At 41.7% G+C, this 10,000-nt stretch overlaps 1 protein-coding gene across 1 annotated transcript in view; it reads left to right on the top strand.

The window, feature by feature from the left end:
* syn3 (synapsin III) overlaps window positions 1–10,000 on the top strand; it is a gene marked incomplete at its 5' end in the record, with an annotated part of 124,157 nt that overhangs the window by 893 nt on the left and 113,264 nt on the right.

Here is a 10,000-nt window from a genome sequence, read left to right as displayed (position 1 = left end):
GGCTCCATTATTTAACGTTAGTTAACTAGCTAGCTAATTAGTAGCTAACTAGCTATAGCTGTTTGGTGCGGGGCAGGTAACGTTAGTGTAACCGTTACAGTGGTTTCATTAGAGCCTTTTACCCGCTAGCAAAGATTTGCTAACCCTAACCCTTTCTCTACCAACCCCTGAGGGAAAAACCTAAATGGTAAATTATCTTATAAGATAGTGTGCCATTTAAGTTTTCTGAACGTTCTGGGAACGTTCTTTTTTGGTTACAACAAACGTTCCCCTAACGTTCGCTAAAGGTTGAAACGCTAAGGGAACGTTCCCCTAACGTTCAGGTGGGAACGTTCCCGTAACGTTCGCTAAAGGTTGCAACGTTCTTGGAGCGTTTCCCTAAAGTTCTCTAAAGGTTGCCTTTAGAGAACGTTTGGGGAACGTTCCCAGAACGTTCTGGGAACCAAAAATTGTTAGCTGGGTAGCTAGCTAATGGCTGTTTAGTATGTAGCGTGGAATGAGCTTTTTTAGCGTGCCGTAAACCGCTGCCTGCTGCAGCAAACTGCGATATGAAGGGGATTGTTAAATGTTAATTTTAGCCACTTTAAGGATAGTTTACAAGAAGTGTGTACAGTTGCCATTTGAAGACCCTTAGTATCTATGTTCAATCAGCTTTTTTGTTCGAGTGATGGGGCTCTTCACAAACACTTCGGTTTTCGTTATCCGACTTTTCTAACTACATTTAAAGGGGGTGGACTCAGTTAGAAAAAGGTGATATCATGTATGTCTGTTCTGGATACATGTGACATCTGTGAATGGTGATGATAATGACGCCATGCTGCAAAATAAATGCAATGAAATATTAATCGGGCAATCAGGAGGCAGACACAAGTGTTCCCTCCATAACCAGGTATCTATTTAGTCTCTGAACAGATGCTCCTCAGCATGAAAGGCTAGCTTTGGCCACTAATGATCCCTTTTTCTTCTGGTGAAATAATAAATTGCAACAAAGCAGTGACCTTTCTGTTCTTAATCAGGTGGCTGTGCACCAGACCTCATTGAGAAAAGTGTCCAGATTGTGATGAGAGGATACTTTGATGTAGAAACAAGTTGTAGTAATGTTGGGGCTGGTTTGTTATGAATGGAACGTTCAATCAATATGCTGCTGATCCTTTATATATGGAAATGATTCATCAACAGACTGTTAGTCTGTGTATTGTATTTAGTAGGGCTATAGTTTTTGTTAAGTGCTGAAAGCCAATATTTTGTTGTTCTGTATCTTCAGAAGTAGTACATGTTTGCATAAAAAGGTCTGGATGTTGCACAGTTGCCTTGACATTGTCTTGAGGGAACGTGTCTAATCTCTGGAATAGTCCAGAATGTACAGGTAAATGGAGAAAGAAATGTCTGAGGCTGGTTCTACCCCCTGCCCCATCGCCTCACTGTCTGTGTGTGGATACTAACGTGGCGTCTGCACTGAGAAGTGCGGTGAGGTCACTGTGTGTGACTCCTCGCCCCACCAGCTCGTCGGGGCTCCTGCTGCAGACTCTCTCACAGCGAGCTGACACTGTTGTGTCGCCGAGCTCTTTCTATCTCTGCAGTCTTCAAGGTTCACAGTTACAGGGTGACTTTGTCATTCCTGCTGGGTTGTTGTGCAAAAAGCAGCCAGATTCTCAGATCAGGTTTTTAAGCTGCCTGGTAGGGCTGCACGATTATGGCCAAAATGGTAATCACAATTATTTTGATCAATATTGAGATCCTGATTAATTATCACAATTATTTGTTTTTAACCAAAACAAATTGTATTGTCACATTGGCTATTTATAACACATCACATCCATATTGTGCTACATTCCTCTTATGTTGAATCTGTATGTTGGACATACTGTACATACAGCTGCAACAAAATTATCTGAAATAAATCTCCTAGGATATATTTAAAAAATAAAATTATCTCTGAGAAAGCTCCTTTACTGGTTTTCAACAGTAACTGATTAAAAGAGCTAGGGAGAGAGTGGGGGTGCGATGGACGCTACTCACAGAGAGACGACTGACTCATTATGAATGGCTCCAGCACGGGTTGAATGGCGGGTCAGCGGACTTACACGCGTTGTGTGTATGAAATGTCTGTATCGTCACTGCGCTGCATTTTTATGAACTATGACATTCTGGCCATGGGTCACATCTCTCGTGCTGGTCCAGAAGGCTCTGTCTCACACGCTATTACTCTACAACCGGAAGTTAGTTGCATTTATTAACTTCTTCTGTGTTTAAGCCTACAGGTTTTGCTCTCATACTTAATATACAGCTGTGTTTATAACAATTCAAACTGCGGACAAATGTCAGAAGTGTGGACCGGCGCTGTCACCACTGTGTCCCTCCATGTTGCTGGGGAGCCGTATGTGAGTGAATGGGGGCGGGGCTGTGTGGAGAGTAAGAGGAGAGATCCAAACACAGGCACGGCTTTACAGACGAAATGGGTCATGTAACGCAAAATTAAACCATATTGATGTAAACAACATTGCTTCGTTTGTTCGACCTGGGAAAAATAGTCAGTCAGTCGCACCTTAGAGCCCTGTGAGCTAACAGACACAAACTAGCAGCGACTAGCACTGGTCACTGCTGTTGTCGGAAAGACAACACAGATGGGACAAAATGTTGTGTTTACTGGTAAACTGGTAAACCTTATGACCCACTAATGACCAACTGCTATTTGTTACTCTGTCCTCTGTGACTGTCTACATCTAGAAACTAGGCTGCGCGGTGCAAGTAACAACTCTGACTGGCACATGATCAGAAAGTGGTTTACGGAGCGGTAGATGGGCTTTGCTAAAAAACCCGAAGAGTTCTATGAACGGAATGATGCATTTAAATATCGCTCGATCACGCAGATTTGATCATGGGAAGCCGTGATTGTAATTAAAATTTGATTAATTGTGCAGCTCTACTGCCTTGTTTCTAATTTAGAAGTCAACCTGTGTATTGCAGTCGTATTGATACTAATTCCACTATTAATTTTGCTTATTGGTCTCTTTATCGATTCCCTTATTGATTCCTGATCAATTTCCCGGTTTTCAGCATCAACACAACTGTTTTTATTATCTCAGATTTTGAACGCAGGGTAGCTGAAATTAGAGCTTATTTCATATTTTAGGATAGACTTTGTTGCAAATACGCAAAATGTTTATTTTCACATATGCACAAGGTTAACCTGTATTGAGTCTCTGCCGATTAGACTCCATTGCTGTGTAAATAGTATTTTATAGGAGAGTAGAGAAGCCACTAGTAAGCTGAATATGCCCCGATGGACTGTAGACACTGGTAGGGGAGAGAAGTATGAAGACCTGAAGGAAGGAGCCCACTGGAGGAGGACTGGAGGAGCAGCAGAGAGAAGAACAGATGTAAAGCAGGGATGCAATGCTGTGATTGGCTCTTGGAATCCATGACCAATTCTGGTTGGTTGAACTGAAAAGTGAACGCCCCGAATCAGCTGATCAGTGTAGGAAAGGGAGGTAAATAATGCTTAGAAGTCTTCCTGAAAGAATTTACGCTAGGCTTCATTTGTACAGCATTTGTTTTCATTTAGGTTTTCTTTAGTCAAAACAAATCTGCTAAGCCTCTCTGGCACTTATGTCATTTTTTATATATATATATATATATATATATATATATATATATATATATTATATATGCATGCATGCATGCATGCATGCATGCTCGGTTGGGAAGCAGTGGCACTCATGCTTGGATTGTCAAACACATGGAATTCTGGGAATTTAACCCATATTCTAGCATAAAAAGATGTTTCTACACTTATTTGAAAGGATCATTTTACAGATTAGCATTGTTGTCTTTTTTTTCTTTTTGAAATGACCGTTTCTTCCTCTCCATCATGACTTCTTTCTTGTTGGAAGTTTTTTAATGCAGCATAGATGAACTGTCAGAAATACTGGCATCAGTAAAATGAATTGAAAAGCTAGGAGGCATACGATTCCGATGGATCAGACAATTTGGAACCGATTATCAACTGGAAGCGGTTCTTTATTCCCATCCCATGTCAATTGGCAAGTCTTTGTAATCATGCTCAATTATCTTTGTATGTCTCGTCTGGTTACAATAATGTTGAAAACGTCTGTAAAGTCTGTTAAAAAAAAAGAGGCGAAGCACTGGAAGCATTTCCCAGCACTGAAATCAACAGCCTAAGCTTAATAGTGTCTTCACAAGCTCGCATTTTACAAGTTTTGCCTTGGCTGATTAAAATTAGCAGCAGGTCTTAACACAACCTCCCACAACAACTCAACACCATCTTCTCTGTAGACGTCTCGCCACAGCAGAGATAACAGCATTAAATATCTTGGCTTTAAATTCCTGCCATTAATGAATTTTAAGATATTGTTTCATGAGTATAACTTTTGATATGATGGATGTTTCTTGCAGATCCTATTTGTGGAAAAGAAAAAATTCCTTGGCTCTGACTCCCAAGAATTTTTAGTGGAAAACTCCAGTATAATAACTGTCATAAACATCCATTTGGCAGTGAGTCGCACATTTGCTATTTATAATTCCCCAGAATGCCTTTGGGCAGGTTAAACCACCTCCCATTGTAGCATTTCATCCCTCTGCTATCCCACCTCTATTTAATTTCATTCTCCTTACTTTGACTTGTGTCCAGCCACCCTCTGCTCTAACTGGTTACACTCTCGGCCCCCCAGCTCAATTCTGTCATGAATAATTAAAGCCATTTTTGACTGGTGCACAGCATGTAGAGACCCACTGATCCCTTTAAGCTCGTTACAGTTTACCAGTGTGGAGTGTGAAAAGCAGGGGTTAAATTCAGCCGGGGCTTTCCAGGGTTTAAGACTACCCTCTTCTGAAGTGTCCATACTATTCCGGCGTTTCTGTGCCCCTACCACGGAGACATTTGGAAGTTTTTATTTAAGATTATTTTTTGGGCATTTTAGGCCTTATTTTACAGGATAGCTGAATATGTAAAAGGGGAGAGATATGGGGAACAACATGCAACAAAGGTCCGCAGGTCGTAATTAAACCCAGGGCTGCTGCATTAAGGACGGAGCCTTAGCACATGGGGCTCACGGTCAATCAGGTGAGCTATCCAGGCACCCCCTGCTGATCTTGTTAAGTTACAAAACTGCGCAGTTGCTTTGTAGTCTGGACGGACAGTAACAGAGACCTTCAGCCACAGAGTACTCTGCTTCCTTTTTACACCGGCACACGCATGCCCAGTGTATGTGAATGGTCATGTGATATGCGTTGACAGACGTGTTGTAGGGACAGTCCTGCTAAGGAGCCTAAACTCTTGTGTAGACAGGGAATGTTTTTGTTTAAAAATGAAAATGGAGTAGTGTGGATGTTGCCTAAAGCTGCCTACACATTACAAAAGGTTAAACCGTGAAGTAGGGCCCAAAGCACAGAGAGGAAAGCGCGACACAGGAATACGTTGAAATCATTTGAACTTTGGCCGCAGCGCTTGGCGGCAATTCTGAGCGGTATGCAATGCCAAGAGTAGCGCTTCCTCGAGTTGTCTCCACCGCTCTCCCCATAGGAAAACAATGGCACAGCCTGGGCTAGGATGCTTAAGGCAGTTATCATTTAAGATCAACATTCATGCTCATATCGTTTTGTTCATTATCAAAGAAAGCTGAGCCTTTGAACAGCTGGAATGAATCAATCAAAAATTACTTCATTAGAATAGTTGTCGATTCATTTTCTGTTGATCAACTGATTGACTGATCGTTTCAGCTCTAACATCCACATATAAAGTCACACATTTTATTTGGAAAAATATTACATATATAATATTAATCATGATTCGGTCATTTAAAAGTTGCTTAATAATTTTCTATCAATCAACTTCTGACCTCAACAAAGAACTAATGACACGCAAGGGCCGGCCAAACCACAAGAGACGTGAATGGGTGGACAAATATAACACAGTAATTTAATGAACAACAAATAAAGAACATATAGACATTTTGCCATTAGTTTGTCCCACTAAATACATACACATACTCTACATTTCTTTATCCAAAGAGACTGAATACTTAAAATTAGTGAGGAGCACATCTTACATTCAGACTTAACACTCAAGTGTGCTTCACATCATTTGTCTCATTAGGAAAATCCACATCTGGTGTGTACGCAGTTACATTTGAAAAGGAATATTAGTCATTATTGCATAATTTGGCCCTGTCAGCTGGGAAGCAGAAGATGGAATGACAGTACATTTTGTCCTTAACTATTTAGTCAACAATTATAACAGTCTTTGGTGTGTAAATTCACAGAACAGCCACCAGAATATGTGATACATTCCACACGTTCACAGTCAGGAGGAAAAAAATAAGAAGAAGCTGAGAACAGCAGGACGGAACTGCCATCTCCCTTAAGCAGCGTCTTCATCTACAAGATTTTTAAATATAGAATAAGCAACACGCACAGACACTTCCGACACACACTGTACACTAGAGTCCCAGAGTCTGGTGTGACATCATCCTGCTCTTCCCCATCATTACAGAGCAAAGCCTATGATTACGGCTGAGCCAAAGTCCTTTTTGCTGTTAGTTTGAGAACTTCTCTAATATTTCCTTTATACGCTGCTTCCTGCACCACTCGTAGGCTTTCAATTATAATTTTATGTCAGAGTGAAGTGCGGTCTGTAAATATTTATCATCAAATAGCATATTAAATAGCAAACTATATCCTTTCTATTGCTTTTTATACAAACTGAAAAAAAATAGACAAAACTTTGGGGTCGGAAAAGTGGGGACGACACCCCTGGTTGCAAAAAGAAGTCGGCTTCTTTAGATGTCTGTAGGAAAATGACCCTATTTTTGACTTGATTTAAACATATTCATAGGGAGTTTATGTTCTCAGCCGCTAGTTTCAAGTCTTCTGTAATACAGCGTTACGTTTGTTTAGTAAATGATGGTCTTATTTTATTTCAAAGTTGACAAAGCAGGGGATGCTTAAGGGCGTGGCAACACGCTGACCTGTTAATCAGGACAGAGTCTTAGCAATGCTAACCATGACACTGTGTACATTAAAATAACCGTGAACTTGTTTTTGTTTTTTGTTTTAGACTTTGACCCTATTGCTGTGGGTTTTCACTTCACTTAAAAATGTCTTGTTCTGCCATCCAAGCTAGCTAGCCACGTAGCATCAGCAGGTAACTTAAGGGATAGTCTGACGATTTTCAACCAGCTCTGTGTACTGCCGTACATGCAGATAAATGGTGCTGCTACCTGGAGGTCGATGTTTACCAGCCATTAAATCTCTACTGGGGGACCTGCCTCAAAAGGGTTGAAAATGGTCTATTCTCCCTTTTAAGCATCATCCTCCCCAGCTCCACCCTCTCGTCAAAAATCGTCACATCCGGTTTAAAAAAAAAGAGAAGAGTTGACGACTCAAGCCTTCACAACTGCAGTCCACACACCAATGGGTGATGTCACTGCTGCTATGTCCACTATTTTTTACAGTTTATGACTTAGCCCCAACAGACACTTGCCAAACAATAATGAATTGTGCTCAGTGACAGTGCTCTTTTTTTGTCCTATTTCTGTGTTCTATGTCTCTTTCCTAACACACTCTTATCACTAATGTTTTCCACCAGGTCAGCAGTAACAGAGGATGGGGTTCCTGTGGTTTCCTCCCAGTGTGGATATGCTGAACAGAGAACTAAGAGACAGAGCCTTTAAAGATTTCAAAGCTTCAGTTGTGCTCAGGCACAGAGAGAAAGCAGCTTATTGGGTGCTGAGAAAGTGGGAAATTTGCCAATGCTGTAAAGATAGGGATTTTCAGCAGACAGCTTCTTATCTGTCCAATGGGATCAAGTCGTTACAAAGAGGGCTGAGCTGGCAATCAGTGGCCCTGTGACTATAATTGCCACTGCTTGTTGTTTGTCTTTATTCTGTCTGTTTTCTAGCAATTGACTATAATTTGCCCTGGTAGTTTGCTCTGTAAGAGCCTGCGGTGGTTGACACATACACATAATTCCCAGGGGGAAGCCCCTTCGCTCTGTGATAGGATAGGCTGCTCAGCCCTTCCGCTGGAAGCCCTATTACATCTCCCATTGTGGAGTTATTCCTCATGACAAGAAGCATCTACCGTGCTGGAATGCACTTAGGCAAAACACTGAATCCCCAAACTCAAGTATTAATTAATTTAGTAATATAAGAATAAGTCTGATGGCATTCAATGTTTTCACGTAAAGATCCAAACAACAATACCTTGATCATACATACAACCAAGTATTGTCTGGTTTCCATAAAGCTGAAAAGGATCTCTCATTCTCTGAAATTGATAACGGATGATCAGGATTTTGGCTCCTCTCTCTCCGGTGCTGTTGTAGCTGACTGGGACCGCGGGCCGTTCTTTCAGCTCCGGCGGTTCATTTGTGCTCGCCATAGTGTCACTGACTCACATACCAATCAACTTGTTGTGGTAACCCCAGCACATGTTGCTACCGGCGTATAGGTAAAATTTTCCAGGCGGGGAGAGAGAAAATAGAATCCCCCCTTTTTGGAATCAGTGCGATATTGTACACCAATGCTACAACAGCTATGAACAGGAGATAGTTTTGCCTACAGATGCTAATGCAGAAGCTACAACTTTCACTCTGCATAAAAACTTCCGGATGGTGATCGCCTGACTACAGTGCCTTGTTCAAGATGAAGAACATTTGCCCCACATCATTATCCTCCTTCTGAGGAGCTTATTGGACCCTCCTTCCCCTTTTTAACTACAAAAACATGGCCGCAAACACCATGCACATTCGCCTGAGATGTGACTCCTCAATAAGAAATGCACTTTCATCTCATCCAAGCTCCATTTACTATGAGAAGCGTCCTAGTTTTAATCAGGTTTAAGGGTTTCCTTTTCCCCTCCGTTAACTTGGTTGCAGTTTGATAGCTAATCTGTTTGAATGTCTTTTCTCTTCCATGCTGGGTTCCATGTGTTACATAACTGTTTCCTTTCTCCCAGCGGGCTCTATCTGCTTTACACAGAAATGAGCTGTGACTCACTGCTCCAACTTTGCAGCATCACTGCTGTGTCACTCAATTATCTCAGTCCCACCCTGCATGGGTAACTTAAAGTGCCCATATTGTGCTAATTTTCAGGTTCATAATTGTATTTTGAGGTTGTACCAGAATAGGTTTACATAATTTAATTTTCAAAAAACACCATATTTTTTGTTGTACTGCACATTGCTGCAGATGCTGTTTTCACCCTGTGTGTTAAACTAGGGCTGCACGATCATGGCCAAAATAATAATCACGATTATTTTGATCAAAATTTTTATCGCGATTATTTTCACGATTATTTGTTGATTTTAACCAAAACAAATTTGATTGTCACATAGGCTATTTATAACAGCGAGAGGGAGTGTGATGGACGCTACTCACAGAGAGACGGCTGATCATTATGAACGGGTCCAGCACGGGTCGAATGGCGAACGTCGAACGTCTGTATCTTCACTGTGCTGCATTTTTATGAACGATACACACGTCGTGTGTATGAAACGTCTGTATCTTCACTGCGCTGCATTTTTATGAACTATAATATTCTGGCCATGGGTCACATCTCTGGCCCAGGTCCAGCAGCTCCGTCTCCCACGCTGTTACTCTACGACCTGAAGTTAGTTGCATTCAATAACTTCTTCTGTGTTCTTCGCCGTGGCGGCCGCGCCAGCAGTTACCAGCGGAAACACTTGTACAAACACAGGTTTGCCCCTCATACTTAACAATATCCAGCTGTGTTAATAAAAAATTAAAACGGTGGACAAATGTCAGAAGTGTGGACCGGCGGCCGCTGTGTGGCCGGGCGCGGAGTAAGAGGGGAGAGAGGAGAGGAGAGATTCAACACAGGCACGGCTTTACAGACGAAATGGGTCATGTAACGCAAAATTAAACCATATCCATATAAACATCATTGCAGCGGATGCGAAGACATTAGCACCGGTGCGTCCTAGAGGGGCTAACAGCTAACAGATGCTACTAGCACCGAC

This window comes from Etheostoma spectabile, chromosome 23 (assembly GCF_008692095.1).
Source record: "Etheostoma spectabile isolate EspeVRDwgs_2016 chromosome 23, UIUC_Espe_1.0, whole genome shotgun sequence".
Classification (NCBI taxonomy): Eukaryota; Metazoa; Chordata; class Actinopteri; order Perciformes; family Percidae; genus Etheostoma; species Etheostoma spectabile.
Note: the sequence above shows the minus strand (reverse complement) of the source record. Positions and strands in the feature narration are given on the sequence as shown.